This window comes from Myxocyprinus asiaticus, chromosome 14 (genome assembly GCF_019703515.2).
Source record: "Myxocyprinus asiaticus isolate MX2 ecotype Aquarium Trade chromosome 14, UBuf_Myxa_2, whole genome shotgun sequence".
NCBI classification, from domain to species: Eukaryota; Metazoa; Chordata; class Actinopteri; order Cypriniformes; family Catostomidae; genus Myxocyprinus; species Myxocyprinus asiaticus.
This window is the reverse complement of record NC_059357.1, coordinates 17,541,843-17,559,122: the sequence shown is the minus strand read 5'-3', so window position 1 is coordinate 17,559,122 and position 17,280 is coordinate 17,541,843. Positions and strand designations below refer to the sequence as shown.

General features: G+C 41.2%; 1 protein-coding gene across 3 annotated transcripts in view; it reads left to right on the top strand.

Moving 5' to 3' along the window:
- The first annotated feature begins 219 nt into the window (after positions 1–219).
- Positions 220–17,280, top strand: part of LOC127452042 (4-aminobutyrate aminotransferase, mitochondrial-like) — a 63,645-nt gene continuing 46,584 nt past the window's right edge. The window contains exon 1 of one of the 3 annotated variants that reach the window (XM_051717176.1): positions 220–434. The gene's annotated coding sequence lies outside the window, so the exon portion shown is untranslated. Of the gene's footprint in view, positions 435–509; positions 531–14,520; positions 14,750–17,280 lie in introns of those variants that run through there. The other 2 variants (XM_051717179.1, XM_051717177.1) reach the window with 2 other exon arrangements.

The following is a 17,280-nucleotide window of genomic DNA, read 5'->3' as shown; positions in this document are numbered from 1 at the left end:
TATAAATAGATGTGGCATTTGTTTGTTTGTTTGTGTGGTTTTGAAACACATTTGAAAGGTAGGGAGTGTGAATAAAAATAGCTTAAGATGGAATTATTTTTGGTTGTATTTTTTTTTTAAGTACAAGCAACGGCCATTGTAATATTGTTTTCTCCACTCTGACTGGAGCATTGCTTACAGGGAAATATGAACTGCTGACTGCACACAGCTGTGCTTCACTGTATTTCCGGTCGCTTTACGTCTCTCTCTCTCTCTCTATTGGCTGGAGTCGGCGGATTCCCCACTAAAACGCTCCTCTCTGGAAAAAAAGGCCAGACTTCAAATGGTGTTTTAAAGTCTGCCTGCGTTTCTCACTCTTGCGCGTTTCTCTTGCTTCCTCGTCCTAACACCAGAAACCTGAGAGATTGATCTCCCGTTCAGCGAAACGCCACAAGGTGAGTGTTACTATGTCTTTAAATGTTGTTATAGCGGTCGCGAGCGTCTAACGGAAGAGACACTGTGGAGAATGAGCGCGCGGTGCGCGTGTTTTGGTAATTAATTATCATAAGTTTATAATGCATTGAACATATAGGGATATTGCATTAGTGCAACAGCTATCATGTTTTGTAATGGACGCATTTCTTATGAAGCATTGCGAGTCAAGTAGAAATGGCCTGCTGTTGCTTCTGCTGCTGCATCGATTCGCTCCACTCGGCTCACTCAGAACCGTTTGACAGGTCCGATCCAGTCGGATCCGGATACTCGTCTCGGTCAAACCAGCTGCTTCGTGTACATCCAGTTTTTTTCATCTGTTATTTCCTCTGCTCAGAGAATGACACTGATCAAAACAATACTATTATCCACTTGTCGTTTGAATGCAGACGTGTTGAAATGACAGATTTGCTTTATTTATTTATTTATTTATTTTTGCGTAGTGGATAGAATGCTTGTTAGACTTTCCTCTGGTGTTTTGCTTTTCAACTTGTACGACTTTTTATAATCTTGAGTTGAATCACTGGTTCAGTTAATATATACCCTTACATTTACCTTGACAATAGTTTCCGACAAACAACCAGTGAGCAGTCAGTGTTATTTCTGTAAATGTAAGGCCATAAGACATTGATATTCAGGATCTCCTTCAAGTATAAGAAGCATTTTGGTTCGCTGTGATTTGTGACAGTGGTGGCTTATATCCCAGTTTCACTGTAGTAACATTTGTAAACAAGTGTTCCCTTACGACTCAGTACACTTGACATTGCGTAGTTACGCATATGGGAGTGCCTTCTTACAAGATCTAGTTAAAACCTCTCTACAATAAAACCAATATTCTAATATTGGCAATGGTGTTTGAGTCCCGCCTGTTTTGGCGCGAAACTGTCCACTATAAAAACAGGTGCACAGACACCATTTCCTCAGAATTTCTTCCTTCAAGACAGTGATCATCTCTTGTCTAGAAGCCCTCTACTTTCGCCGTCGATATACACAAGTAAGCGGGCGGAATCTTTGCGGGAAAACTTTCCGCTCCCCTGCAGTGTTCCAGTGAACATCACACTGCCTCCTCCACGCTTCGCTTTTGAAGGGGTCTCAGCATCCTGATTCCCTGCAGTGCTTCGGCAGGGTTTGTGTATCCTTACAAAGCAATTGTGTATTGTATACTGTGTGATATAAATATAAATATATATTAATTTATATATCTAAAAGAGTCACTTACGTGTTCGCGTCTTTTTAAAGATGTCGTTCCGTAAGTGTTCCTTGTGCAAGAGGCACATCCCGCCATCAGATCAGTATGAGAGCTGCGTTTACTGTCTGGGTCGCGCCCATGCAGAGTCAGCTCTCATGGAGACAGACTGCCCTCACTGTGAGGGCATGAGTCTCCAGAGGCTTCGCTCGTGAATCACCCTCGTTCTGAGGGACAATTCAGCCTCAGTTGCCCTCCCACCCGCCTCTTCTGTGATACCCAAGGACTTGCACAAGGAGGCACGGCGGGGCCGCGAGGTCGAGCAGGATGACTTTGAGGTGGTCCTTGTGGCGGCACATGCCCCGCGAGCCCCTCAATCTCTCCGAAGTGCATGTTTTCTGATACGCTATGTGCAAGACGAGCTCCGGCCTTCTGAAAGAGCGGGCGGCCTCGTCTCAGCGATTCTGACGTTGGGGATAATAATGACGATGTCATTATGTCCCTCGCTGCATCAGGCCAGTAGTCAGTGGATGAGGTTGCCGCCCCTCCCCCCAGCGAGGGTAAGGAACATGCATGCGCCACTGACAGGGAGATGCTCCGCGTCCTCACAAGGGGAGTCGAAGAGCTTCACCTTGAGTGGTCTCCCCCAGAGGAACCTGAACAGTCTCACCTTGATGAATGGTTCCAGCAGTCCGGACGCTGTCAAATGGCAGCGTCCCGCAAATCTGCCTCATTCTTCCCCAAAGTTCATGACAAACTGTCCAAATCCTGGCACGCAACCTTACACGCTCGCGCAGTGACGCCATCCTCTTTAATGTGGATCACGTGGAAGAAAACGGTAATTAAAGCGGCACACTTCTGCCCAGCGAGAAACAGGGCGTGGAAATCATGCCGCAAACATCCTTCTGAACCGTGTCGACAAACGTCCGCACTGGTGGGAAAAGCTTACTCCGCAGCAGAACAAGCTGGTTCAGCACTCCACACAATGGCGGTGCGTCAGGTATTTCAAGCCAAGCTCCTCAGGCAAATGGACGAGCACGGCTTCGATCCAGAGATATTCAAAGAGCTCCGCACCTCTACAGATTTAGCGTTGCATACCACGAAAGTCACTGCGCAGGCCATCGGCAAGTCCATGGTCAACCTGGCAGTTCTGGATTGACATATATGGCTGACCCTCACAGAAATGAGTGATAAGGAAAAAGCCACTCTTTTGGATGCTCCAGTGTCTCCAGCCGGCCTCTTTGGCTGCTCTGTGAAAAAGTTTGCTGAGCGTTACGTCGCGATTCAGCAGCAGGCACAGGCTATGAGACACTTTATGCCCAAATGGAGTATATCACAGCTGGTTCGCCCTCGCTCTGTTTCGAGCCAGCGCCCAACTAAAAGCCCCATATCTGCTGCCTCACCGGCACCTGCGTATCAGCATGCGCAGCAAAAGCGCTCCTGACAGGCACAACCCTTTGAAGCAGAAAGCAGAGCCCACGGATCCCTCCGGGTCTGCTCCAAAAAAAGGCTCGATTGGAGACACAAAACACTGTTCCTCATCTCCCCACTATTGTTTGTCGGGAAAGGAATATTGTTGTTCACAATATTGTTCAAAATGTTATTTCTGTGTCTTGCACTCAAATAAATTCAGTAAAAAATGCAATAAGTGCAAAAAAAATACAGCATTCGTTGCAAATGCATGAGATGCTCACACATTCTCAATAAAGAGCCCCTTTTTCCTCTTCAAAGCACACACATGAGCGTCGCATCATATCATACAGTGAGCGCACCAAATTGCCCTCTGTCCCATTACATGGATGCGTGGCGAGCCCTAATGGGTATTTCAGAATGGGTGCAAAAACAATCGAACATGGTTATACGATCCAATCTTGCACACCGGCCACCCTGTTTCAACGGCGTTCTGTCTTCTACGGTTTCGTCCGAAGACGCGCCAGTGTTACGAGCCAAAATACACAGTCTCATCATGAAAAACGCGATAGAGATTGTGCCAAATTGTCAAGCACAAAAAGGGTTTTACAGCTGTTATTTTCTTGTTCCAAAGAAAGACGGCGGGCTTCGGCCAATCCTGGATCTGAGACATTTAAATCGTGCACTCATAAAGCGCCCATTCAAAATGAATACTCAGAAACTAATCTTATCGCATGTACGCCCACACAGTTGGTTTGCAAATTCACAAAGACTGAGCGGCGTACGCATCTTGAACTACCTTGACGATTGGCTGTTACTGGCGCTATCAGAGGCTTTGTTATGCCAGCACAGAAACTTACTGCTTCAGCCATTCTACATTGTCCATCTCAGTTCAAACTGGGGAGAACACTTCCACTGAAACTGTTTCAGAAAGCATTGGGATTTATGGCAGTGGCATTCCATTAGGTCTCTTACACATGAGACCTCTTCATTGCTGGCTGAAGCGCCGTGTGCCACGACGTGCTTTGCGCCAAGGGCACATGAGTATCACTATATCCCGCCGCTGTATAGTTGCTTTAGCACCACGGACAGCTCCTGCATTTTACCAGCGAGGTGTCGTGCTGGGGCAAGTTGTCACGCAGCGCATAAAGCAGTTGGTTGTATTTATAGCCTTAAAGGTTTTTCAATCAGAAATATAAAACTGTCATGTCCTGGTTCGCTCAGACAACATGACAGTTGTGGCATATATAAACCGCCAAGGCGGAATTCAGGAGACTTCACCCTCAAACTATATTGAAGATTTGGGAAATATCTGGCAAAGCAGAAACTGATCTATTTGCCTCAGTGGAGAATACCCACTGTCCCCTCTGGTACTCGAAGGAGATCGTGGCACATCAACCGCTTAGAGCTATCGGCTGTAATTCTAGCCTTAATGGCTTTCAGTCAGAAATAGCGAGCTGTCATGTCCTGGTTTGCTCAGACAGCATGACAGTTGTGGCATATATAAACAGCCAAGGCGGAATTCATTCACCGCCACTGTTGAGATACCGGGTGAATGGAGACTTCATCCTCAAACTGTACTGAGGATTTGGGAAATATTCGGCAAAGCAGAAATCGATCTATTTGCCTCAGTGGAGAATGCCCACTGTCCCCTCTGTTATTCGAAGTCCCAAGCCCCTCTGGGAATGGATGCAAAGGCACACAAATGGCTGGCGAAATGCAAATATACATTTCCCCCGGTATGCCTTATTCACTCTGTCATATGCAGAGTCCAAGAGGACAAGGAAATGGTTCTATTAGTTGCGCTGAAATGGCCCAACCAGCTATGGTTTCTGGAAATGATGGAGATGCTGTACAGCTTGCTCACCATGGGAAATATCACTGAGGAGGGATCTCTCCTCAGGCGTGAGGCACAATCTGGTATCCCCAGCCCCAGCTGTGTAACCTGCATGTGTGCCCTGCACACTACACACACCAGAACTGACGCATTCGGTCATGAACACCATTTTACAGGCCAGAGCACCGTCCATGAGACGCCTCTACGCACTAAAATGGAAGGTGTTCACTGATTGGTGTCTCTTACATGGCAAGGACCCAGTAAACTGCCCCATACATGAAATTCTAATATTTCTTTAAGAGCGATTTAGATGCAGGACTCGCCCTGTCAACGCTCAAAGTGCATGTGGCAACTATATCTGCGTATCATGCACATGAAGCCAGTGCCTCTATAGGCAAGCATGATTTAATCATACAGTTCCTTAAAGGAGCAAGACGATTAAACCCAACTCGGCCGGCTAGGGTCCCAACTTAGGACTTAACTTTAGTCATAAAAGCTCTCGCAGGGCCCCCTTTCGTGCCTTTGGACTCTGTAGAACTGCGCATGCTCTCCGTTAAGACCGCACTACTGCTAGCTCTGGCCTCAGTAATACGGGTCTGTGATCTGCATTTACTATCAGTCGACAATTCATGTTTGGAGTTTGGCCCCGTTTTTCAAGAGCCACTCTGAAACCCAGGAAAGGCTATGTACCCAAGGTCCTAACCATGCCCGTCAAAGCGCAGGTGGTTCACCTTCAGGCCTTCTTCCCTCCTCCATTTAATTTGGATGAGGAACAATCATTGCATTTGTTATGCCCTGTGCAGGTGCTACATGCATATGTTGAGCATACTTGCCTGTTCAGACTGTCTGATCAGCTCTTTATATGCTATGGAGGACGCACAAAAGGAATGCTCATCTCCAAACAAAGGCTCTCTCACTGGCTTGTCAATGCAATTACCCTGGCTTATGAGTCGCAGGGTAAGACTTGCCCAATTGGTGTTAAAGCACACTCAGCTAGAGGCATGGCCTTCTCATGGGCATGGACGAATTGTGTGTCCTTACAAGTCATATGTTTTGCAGCAGGATGGTCCTCTCAAAACACATTCGCAAGGTTTTACAACCTAGACGTAACGTCTCTTTTTTTTTTTCACAATTCCTCTCTGTTTAGAGCACTTGCTATTCATTGGCCAAATATATATACTTATGCCCTTCCCATTAAATACGAGCTCCACATCATTTCAACAACCGCCTGCATCAGGCCATTATAATTTACCATAAAGATGCAAGCACTTTCAATATAAATATTCTCCCTTCCCGACTGGGTTCGTAAGGAGTTAATTCATACTATATGACTAGTTCATATATTCATTATGAATGCTTTCCTCCTGGCCATCACATGGATCACTCACTGCGGCATGCTCATGTCGGTCGTCGTCCCACAAGACTGCGCCACCATGTTTCTTCTCTGGGATGTCATGTAGTGTAGCGTGATGGGATTCTGTTCCCCATATGCGTAACTACGCAATGTCAAGTGTACTGGGTCGTAAGAGAACGTCTCGGTTACGTACATAACATCGGTTCCCTGAGACGAAGGGAACGAGACATTGTGAACGCTAGCCGCACTACAAGACTCAGAGTTCTTGAGGTACGAGCGATGCGCTCCTTGTTCTCAGTCAGAAATTCTGAGGAAATGGTGTCTGTGCACCTGTTTTTATAGCGGACAGTTTCATGCCAAAACAGGTGGGGCTCAAACACCGTAGCCAATATTAGAATATTGGCATTATTGTAGGTTTCAACTAGGTCGTGTATGAAGGCACTCCCATACGCAATGTCTCGTTCCCTTCGTCTCAGGGAACCGAGGTTACATACGTAACCGAGACGTTTTAATGGAATCATGGTACATTTAGCAAAGGTACGCTTGCTGTTGACTGTACACACGTGTGTGGTGAGAATGTGTCACTAGAACTGTAGTGTAGTTAAAATGAAATATTACTGTGATCGTGTTGTTTTTCTTTCTGATTAAAGATTTCTGTTCTTTATTTATTTTATTTAACCCTCTGTGGTGACCAAATTTGTCTTGCTGTGACAAAGGAAAACACACAATTCATGACTCATTTCTTAATAAGAGGAAAAAGGCGAGACTTCAAATTATGTTTTAAAGTCTGCCTGCATTCCTCACTCTTGCGCATTTCTTTCGCTTCCTAACACCAGAAACCTGAGAGATTTCATCTCCCATTCAGCGAAAAGCCACAAAGGTGAGTCTTTCTGTCTTTAAATAATATTATAGTGGCCGCAAGCATCTAATGGAAGAAGAGAAGCTGTAGAGCTTGAGCGTGCGGTGCCCGTGTTTTGATAATTGATTATCATAAGTTTATAATGCATTGAACATACACTGATCAGCCACAACATTAAAACCACCTGCCTAATATTGTGTAGGTCCCTCTCGTGCGGCCAAAACAGCGCTAACCCTATGTTATTTTTCTCACCACAATTGTACAGAGCGGTTATCCGATTTACCGTAGACTTTGTCAGTCTGAACCTGTCTGGCCATTCTCTGTTGACCTCTCTCATCAACAAGGTGTTTCCATCCACAGAACTGCCCCTCACTGTATGTTTCTGGCACCATTCTGAGTAAACTCTAGCGACTGTTGTGCATGAAAATCCCAGGAGATCAGCAGTTACAGAAATACTCAAACCAGCCCGTCTGGCACCAACAATCATCCATGCGATTATCTAATCAGCCAATCGTGTGGCAGCAGTGCAATGCATAAAATAATTCAGATGCGGGTCAGGAGCTTAAGTTAATGTTCACATCAACCATCAGAATGGGGGAAAAAATGTGATCTCAGTGATTTGGAGCGTGGCATGATTGTTGGTGCCAGATGGGCTGGTTTGAGTATTTCTGTAACTGCTGATCTCCTAGGATTTTCACGCACAACAGTCTCTAGAATTTACTCAGAATTGTGGCAAAAACAAAAAAACATCCAGTGAGCGGCAGTTCTGTGGACGGAAATGCCTTGTTGATGAGAGAGGTCAACAGAGAACGGTCAGATTGGTTTGAACTGACAAAGTCTACGGTAACTTCGATAACCGTTCTGTACAATTATGGTGAGATGTATAGCATCTCAGAATGCTATTCAGAGACGCGGGTTGGCACTGTTTTGGTGGCACAAGGGGGACCAACACAACATTAGGTAGGTAGGTGGTTTTAATGTTGTGGCTGATCATTGTATAGGGATATTGCTGCTGGAGTTGCATTAGTGCAACAGCTATCATGTTTTGTAATGGACACATTTCTTATGAAAGCATTGAGAGTCAAGTAGAAATGGTCTGTTGCTGCTGCTGCTGCATAAATTCGATTCGCTCCATATGACTCTGTTATGAACTGTTTGACAAGTCAGATCCAGTCGGAACCAGATACTCATCACCAGTGATATGTGTTGTGTAATTATTGCAACCTGTTGACAATTTCAGTTAGATATTTTTAGTCAAGACTTTATTATCTACCATACAACTGAACCCAGTGACTTCTCAGAATCCTCAAAGAATTCAGTGAACTCATTTTCTGTGAAACTCAAATTGCCAAGTGTGCCTTGGTCTATAAGTTTCAGTAAGCTTATTTTAGACTCGTTAAACCATTCGTTGATCATCAGATATGTTTGCACTTGTCACACTAGACTACATATTGGTCTTGAATTTCTGCTTTTGAGTTTGTTTTGTATCCTAAACCATATGAAATGTAGTTCACCTGCTCACGTGCACTTGATTTATGCTCTGTCATCATAAATCATGCTAGAGGTAATCTTAGACCTGTTTGCTCTCCTGTGATAATAACCTTGATGTGCACATTGAATGGAGCTAAATGAAGATTAATCCATACTTTTATGGTGCAAAGCAGGTATACAAAGACATGTCTGTGGAGGATGTTTTTCAGGAATGCTATATTGTTTGCTGGAGGGACATTCAGGATGACATGTCTTTTGCCATGCACAATTTGGATTGGTCTGTAATTGCTATGCATACAGTAGTTGTTCATATAATCTTTGCTCAGTTTTTTAGATTTGTTTGTGTTCAAAGTGATCGGTCTCCCAAAAATGGTGAACACAATTCTATCATCATGTACTCACCCTTATGTTGTTCCATACCCGTATGACTTTCTTGATGTGATTTTAGACAGAATCTTGGTTTCAGTTACCATTCACTTTCATTGTGTGAAACAGGAAGAAAGTCATAAGAGTTTTGCAACAACATGATGACAGAATTTTCATTTTTGGGTGAACTTTCCCTTAAACTGTGTTTTTAAACCCCACGTTACAATAGTATCTTTGTGCATGATCATGCTTTGCTTAAAATAGAATCTAAACACCCGTTCAGCCATGGATATTTTGAAGTGTTTATTGGCCTTGGCCTTGTAAAAAAGGACTCCAGCTTATCCGTTCCAGAGTGGAACTTCAATAAATTGCCCTTTGAAGGTCTCTGTGTTGTTCTGTCTTTTCTGAGCGCTGAAGTAAAGCAATTATTGTTAATTTACACTTTACAAATTGATTCTGTTATTAATTTTATCTGACTCCAATTTTATATTAATCTGACTCCAATTTAAGTTGACCTCTAATTTAGATACAGCTCTAATTAACTTCTGATCATTCTTTTAATTTGATCTTTTAAGTTATTGATTATTCTAAATCCTCTTCTATTCATTGTCCTTTTGATCTTTGGAGTCTTATGCCGGCCTTTATTAAATTACGTATACTTCCCGAAAAGATAACCAGTTCCGTTCTTAGTTAGCGGTTGTAGGGTTAACTAATATCGTCTGGTTTGGCTTGTCTCATAACCAGACGATATTGTCGCTTAGTCACGTACATACAACTTGCTAAGACAGGCGGTGAGCAGTGACTGAGAGTCTTTATATGGCTTTCTCCTACCCGGTTGTCCTGGGTGGTTTCTCCTATATTAAAGCTCCAGTATGGTCTACCCTGGTCTAATGAAATTCAAATCCTACCCGGTTGTCCTAGGTGGTTTCTCCTACCTGGTTGTCCTGGGTGGTTTCTCACAATGATTCCAGAGAAATTCAGAATAAATCAAATAATAACAATTTATTTGCCAGGTAGGATATAAAACATTGTTAACAAACATTCCTAAAAATAAGATATAAGTCAGAGAAACATACTTGGCAAATAGAAACTACATACAGCGACAGTATGGGAGATCTGAATACAGACTCCCTGAGCTTCTTGCTAACCCTCCTTAAATACCAAACAATTCTATTGTTATTTCAGATGTGTTTGTTTGATGTTATTCAAGATTTGGTTTACAGTTTAAGGGGTTGTAAGCAGACCTTCGAAACTGGTGATTAAGTTGTTTGATGTTTACAAAGAATGTACCTAATCTGATGGTTCCTGCAAGAGATCTGGGAGGGGGGCATGTCCCGGATAGAATACAGTATTTTACTAAGTTCTTAAATCTTACTTGTGATTTGGCTATGCTGAGAGGGAAGGAGACCGTTTTACCAGTTGCACTGAGACCTCTTGTATGATACCAAACATGTGTGATCAGAAAACCATTTACATTACAGAACAGGATAAGTCATAACTTAGTTTTTGGTGTCCTTAAAGTGACCTGAGGTGAGAGAGAGAGAGAGCAGATGTGAGATTTGCGTTTTATGGTCTTTAAAAAGTAGGGTGTGTTGTCTCAGGTGTAGATGCTCTTCTGTGTGAGAGTTTTATGACATTGGCTCAAACAGAGCCTTTTGGGGTGTAGACATTCCGGTGCCAGCCTTACGGCCTATTGCTTTGTAACTAAGATTAATCATTTTAATAACACCACACTTTTCCCTACAGTAGTTGATCTATCATCTAGACAGAAAAGACAGACAGTACAGTTGTTTTTCTTAGTTGGTTCCCTTGGCAACTGTCTGTTAGTATTTATCCAAGCAGGAGTCTTGAAGAGGTTTTACCTCCTCTATCCAACTGAATGTGTGTTCTGTCCCCTTTTTCCTGTTCGGTTGCCATGGAGACTGATTAAAAGCCCTCAATTCCAATGCTCAATTTCAATTACATAACCCCTCAGGTTTTTGACTGACTCTTCATATTAAATTGATCTCTCTATTTATCTTTCTTGTTCTTTCATATTCAGTGTAGAGTTAGGCATTCAACATAGAGTCTCCTAGATTATTATCTTTTTTTATTGAAATAGATAGTGGAAAGCAGGAGTCTTGTGAGTTAATAGTTGTTTGAACCCTTTCATGGTATATGTTTGAGCTAGTGTAGCAAAGATGAGACTTCTACATGACCTAGGATGTTTAAATCCTGTAGAGTGAAATTGGTATAATGAAGTTTGCCAATAGGTTCACGGTGCCTTGAACAGGGTTTATGGATGAGCATTATGTGCAGTGAACTGTGCAATATATACCCTTCACTGCCCGCTTTGTCTCTTGGTGAACTCAATGTTATCATTACCCTTCAATTAAAGTTCATTTGGTGCTTAATCTGATTGGAATTATGCTAATCTTTTAAAAGGATAGTTCATCCAAAAATTAAAATTCTGTCATCATTTACTTATTCTCATGTTGTTACTACACCATATGACTCTCATTCTTGCATGGAACACAAATGTTTAGCAGAATGTTAGCCGCAGTCACCATTCAATTTCATTGTACACTGAAAAAAAAAAAATGGCTAGTAAGATTTACTTAATTTTTATTTCACAATTAAATCTAAATTAATATCTATTTAACTTCATGACATAATATTGATTAAAGTGAGTAAATTTAATTTAAACATGTTAGTAATTACAGTAACTTTAACTTGATATACATAGTACTTTAAACTTAGTAATATTTAAATTAACATATTATTAGAACATGTCACATTTTGAACTTCCCATACAAATACATGTTTAATCATGTACCATATGACACAAAGCCTCCCACGGGAAAGCTTAATGCATGCCATGTAGTTTTTCAGACTACATCACCTAGCATTACTGGAGATAGAAACAGAATACAGTTCACGCCGACCTCAACACTTGTTGCACAAAACACGATGACTGTGACAGTTAACAGAATTTTTTTTAACATGAACTGGTAATTTGGAGTAGAATGTGAATGTAAGTCTGCACAAAACAAGAAGTTACCAAATGTAACAACAAAACTAACAATAAAAAAGGCTTAAATAAACTTTTGAACTTTTGAGTTTTTGATCAACTTTTGGCAAACATTGAAACAATGCAGTCTCGTTAATTATTCAAGCCCAGTGAAGCTGAGAACACCAGCTTCAAAAAAATTTACTTATTATATATACCAGTGAGATTTATTCAAATTAGCAAATAAATATGGCAAGGTTTTATACTTTAGGACTGATACATGATGACACATTGTAAAGATAACTATCAGTCATAAGTAATATTTACTAATAAGCTAGAGCATTCTTTTTTTACATGTTTGATTGTAGAATCTACTTAATATTTTCATGTTCAAGCTTAAACTAACTTATTCACTGTAGAAAGTATGTACGTTTTTTCAGTGTACGTAAAAAAGTTTGCATTGAAACTGAATGGTGACTGAGGCTAACATTCTATTTAATAACGCATTTTAGTTAGTGCTCCATACATCCATGTTTCATGTAAAAAAAAAAATTTTTTTTTTAAATCATGTGGGGTTTTGAACAACATGAGGGTGAGTAAATGATGACATAGTTTTCTTTCTTTTTTTTCTCTTTTTTTGGGTGAACTATCCCTTTTAAGATTCAAGATTGGTACTGAAAACTAACTCTACTATATTTAAGGTTATTTGCATTACAGGTTTAAACAATCAGTTAAAAATCAGTTAATCAGATATATGATCCATTCAGAATATTGTACATTACTGTGGTCATTTTGATATGAAGTTTGAAAATGTGCTTCATATCTTCATACTAAGAACTAAGATTAGTGTAAACTCTGTCTTGTCTTGTAGCATACTTGTTTTGATGTTATCCAGCTCCTGTACTGTGAGAGGCCAGTCCCAGGGCTATGTTATGTAACTTACTGGATTCATTTACATTTTTAAAAAATGGCTTTTGCTGTGGGAGAATGCAGTTGGTGCTGTTGCTTATTGCTCTCGTGGACTGCTGGCTTTAGTTCACACTCTGAGCTGAGAGGAAGAGGAGTATAAATCTTGGTGGCTGATCTGTGTTGAGTAATCTAGCACAGGCTGCTATTGTTCACTTTGAAACGGTCCCCCAGCACACTGAACATGTGGAGACCCCTGATGAATATTGATTAGCTGTGCTGGAGTTTTGTAACAGTGGGAGTTGTGAGAGAAAGAGATGTGGTGGTGTAATGTGTGAGCAAGGAGTGTTGGTTTTGTTTTGGGATATTAGAGTTTGTCTTTAGGTTTTGGTGCTAAAAATCAACTGAAATGGGTTTTGAAATGGTCGATGTTAAAACAAATGTGAACCAAAAAAAAAAATTAAAAAAAATGCTGAAATTAGATTGACTTTTTATACAATAAAAACATTGGAATGTTTTGGGAATTTAACGATTCCAGTTCTGATTTCCATTCCTCTTAACGATTTGAAGTAGACATGACAAAGTCATAACTTTTAATCCTAACAGCAAGATTAAATTATCAGTTACCACTCTGACTCCAAGCAATCTATATGTGTTTTGATTCACTAAAAAGAACCTGCTCATAAGAGTCATTCGCTTGGGAATCAGACTACACTGTTCGTGCTGTGTGTTTTGCACTGTAGATTCAGTAGCGGGGCAAGAACACCATTGCACATTTGGGAACAGTTAAAAAACTGAAGGTCATGAAAATCATACAATTTTGTTATTTAAAAAAATAAATGGAAGCGGTTCGCTTCCCAACCCTATTCAAAATCATAATGTTTATTTTATTTTACTGACAAAGCCATTGGGACATTTTGGAACTGATACACTACCACTGCTGTTAATCGGCCACATTATTGTCCGATAATCTCAGTGGCCAAATATCAGCAGATTAATCTTCCTGACCAATATATTAGTCTACAAGCCTACTAATTTACAATTACATTTATGCATTTGGCAGATTCCATCATCCAAAGCAACTCGTAGCGCATTCAAGTGTATACATTTTATCAGTTTGTGTTTACCCTGGGAATCGAATCCATGACCTTGACGTTGCTAGCACCATGCTATACCAGTAGAACTACAGTTGAGAAATGAACTTGGAACTTTACTTTAACCCAATAGTTTGTTTTCGACCTTAAAAGGGATATCCATTTGTTTTTTTGTTTTTTTGGGGGTTTTTTTTTTTCACATTTGGATATAAAGCTGTCACAAAGTGTTTTTTATATATCTTTGAAATTATTTATTGTCACACTTTTCCTCCCAATAGTGTTAGCTCAGCTCTCTATACAAGTCATAGAAACAAAATTAGCCCCTTCCACAAGAGAATGAAAATTCAGCTTTATCCATTAAGTTGTTGCCCCCCCAGCCTTTAAACTAGTTTAACCCATTTTGCTTGCCGTATCCTCACAGGCACATGACAGCGGGCTTGTGTAATGCATATTTGGCCAGAACCAGTTCTATCCTGTCGATGATGGGGAGCTGTCTGATTGGGGAGCTTCTGAGAGACAGCAGTGTCTGGATTTTTCTTGCCTGTGCTTTCTTGATTGCATAAGCACTCTCAGATCCAGAGCAGAAGAGAGATACGCTTTCTGTTTTTCCACACTTGTGAGACAATAAAGATGCTGTGGGTTCATTCCACCATCCAGCGAATAGCCAGTTCTCCCCTGTGAATTGATTCATTTGGACAAGCAAACCATATGATTGACTGCCTTTCATATAGAGCAGGAAGACTGATTCTCAAAGCAGCGCAGCTTTGCCCAGGGTACCTGCCAACGGTGGGTGAATTTAGCAATTTTATCTGCCATAAATATTTCTTACCAGCTATGCCATTTTATTTTGCATTGTTTTTATTAAAGATATATTTTTGTCTCTATGATAATGGAATTATTTAGCTGTTTCATTTTTTATTTTATTTTTTTCATTGCATATTTGTGAGAAACTGCATCCGTCACAGTTTTGGTGACTTAATGCAAGGAATAGTCCACATGTGACATGGAGTTTTGGAGAAAATTATCTAAGTATCTGAGATAAAGTTCTGCCACTGAGATAAAAGTTGATGGAATATGTAGGAAGTAGATTTAAATTTTTCATGTAACATACATCAGTGAAGGTCATATAATCATTCTTGCAAGACATGTAGGCTATTATGTTGCAGTTACTAATAAAGTTACCAGCCAATTGGCAAGTAACTCCCTTTAGTATGTACAGTTGAAGTCAGAAGTTTACATACACCTAGGCTGATTTTTTTAACCACTTCACAGATTTACTTTGTGCATGACACGAATAATTTTTCCAACAATTGTTTACAGGCAGATTGTGTCACTTTTAATTGACTATATCACAATTCCAGTGGGTCAGAAGTTTACATACACTGTTAACTGTGCCTTTAAGCAGCTTGGAAAATTATGTCAAGCCTTTAGACAATTAGCTTCTGATAGGAGGTGTACTGAATTGGAGGTGTACATGTGGATGTATTTTAAGGCCTTCCTTCAAACTCAGTGCCTCTTTGCTTGACATCATGGGAAAATCAAAAGAAATCAGCCAATATCTCAGAAAAAAAATTGTGGACCTCCACAAGTCTGGTTCATCCTTGGGAGCAATTTCCATATGCCTGAAGGTACCACGTACATCTGTACAAACAAAAGTACGCAAGTACCACACCTTGCAACCACACAGCCATCATACCGCTCAGGAAGGTCTCCTAGAGATGAATGTAGCCAGACCACAGTTTGCAAGTGTACATGGGGACAGAGATCTTACTTTTTCGAGAAATGTTCTCTGGTCTAATGAAACAAAAATGGAACTTTTTGGCCATAATGACCATTGTTATGTTTGGAGGAAAAAGGGTGAGGTTTGCAAGCCGAAGAACACCATCCCAACCGTGAAGCATAGGGGTGGCAGCATCATGCTGTGGGGGTGCTTTGCTGCAGGAGGGATGGGTGCACTTCACAAAATAGATGGCATCATGAGGAAGGAAAATGATGTGGATATATTGAAGCAACATCTCAATACATCAGCCAGAAGTTAAAGCTTAGTCACAAATGGGTCTTCCAAATGGACAATGGCCCCAAGAATACCTCCAAATTTGTGGCAAAATGGCTTAAGGACAAGAAAGTCAAGGTATTGGAGTGGCCATCACAACGCCCTGACCTCAATCCGAATTTTTGGGCAGAATTGAAAAAGCATGTGCGAACAAGGGGGCCTACAAACCTGACTCAGTTACACCAGTTCTGTCTGGAGGAATGGGCCAAAAGCAACTTATTGTGAGAAGCTTATGGAAGGCTACCCAAAACATTTGACCCAAGTTAAACAATTTAAAGGCAATGCTACCAAATACTAACAAAGTGTATGTAAACTTCTGACCCACTGGGAATGTGATGAAAGAAATTAAAGCTGAAATAAATCATTTTCTCTACTATTATTCTGACATTTCACATTCTTATTTTATTTATTTATTTATTTATTTATTTTTTCTCACCTTTTTCTCCCAATTTGGAATGCCCAGTTCCCAATGTGCTTTTTAAGTCCTTGTGGTCGCATAGTGGTTCGCCTCAGTCCGTGTGGTGGAGGATGAATCCCAGCTGCGTCTGAGATCATCAACCCACGCATCTTACCACATGGCTTGGTGAGCGTGTTGCCACGGAGACATAGTGCATGTGGAGGCTTCACACCATCCACCGCGGCATCCATGCTCAACTCACCATGCGCCCCACCTAGAATGAACCACGTTATGGCGAATCGGAGGAGGTTACCCCATGTGACTCTACCCTCCCTAGCAACTGGGCCAGTTTGGTTGCTTAGGAGACCTGGCTGGAGTCACTCAGCACGCCCTGGGATTCGAACTAGCGAACTTCAGGGGTGGTAGCCAGCGTCTTTTACCACTGAGCTACCCAGGCCCCCCGATATTTCACATTCTTAAAATAAAGTAGTGATTCTAACTGACCTAAGACAGGGAATGCTTTCGACAATTAAATGTCAGGAATTGTGACAAACTGAGTTTAAATGTATTTGGCTAAGGTGTATATAAACTTCTGGCTTCAACTGTACTTGTCAAAGCCAATTTTTACTCCCATTTGGTGCTTGGCGAGTGTAAATTTTGGACCCTGCTTACCTTTTACATTTAAACTTGAGGAACAATAATACTTTAAAATCATAATAATTAAATAGCCTTGCATTGCTGTTCCTTTCCTAAGCATATGCTCATGATTTATATTAGCTGAAGATGTGTCAAGTCTCCCTTAGGCTTAACATTTTCCCTTAGGCAAGACTGTTCGTCCCAATTAATCTTGGCACCAAAGTGTTACTA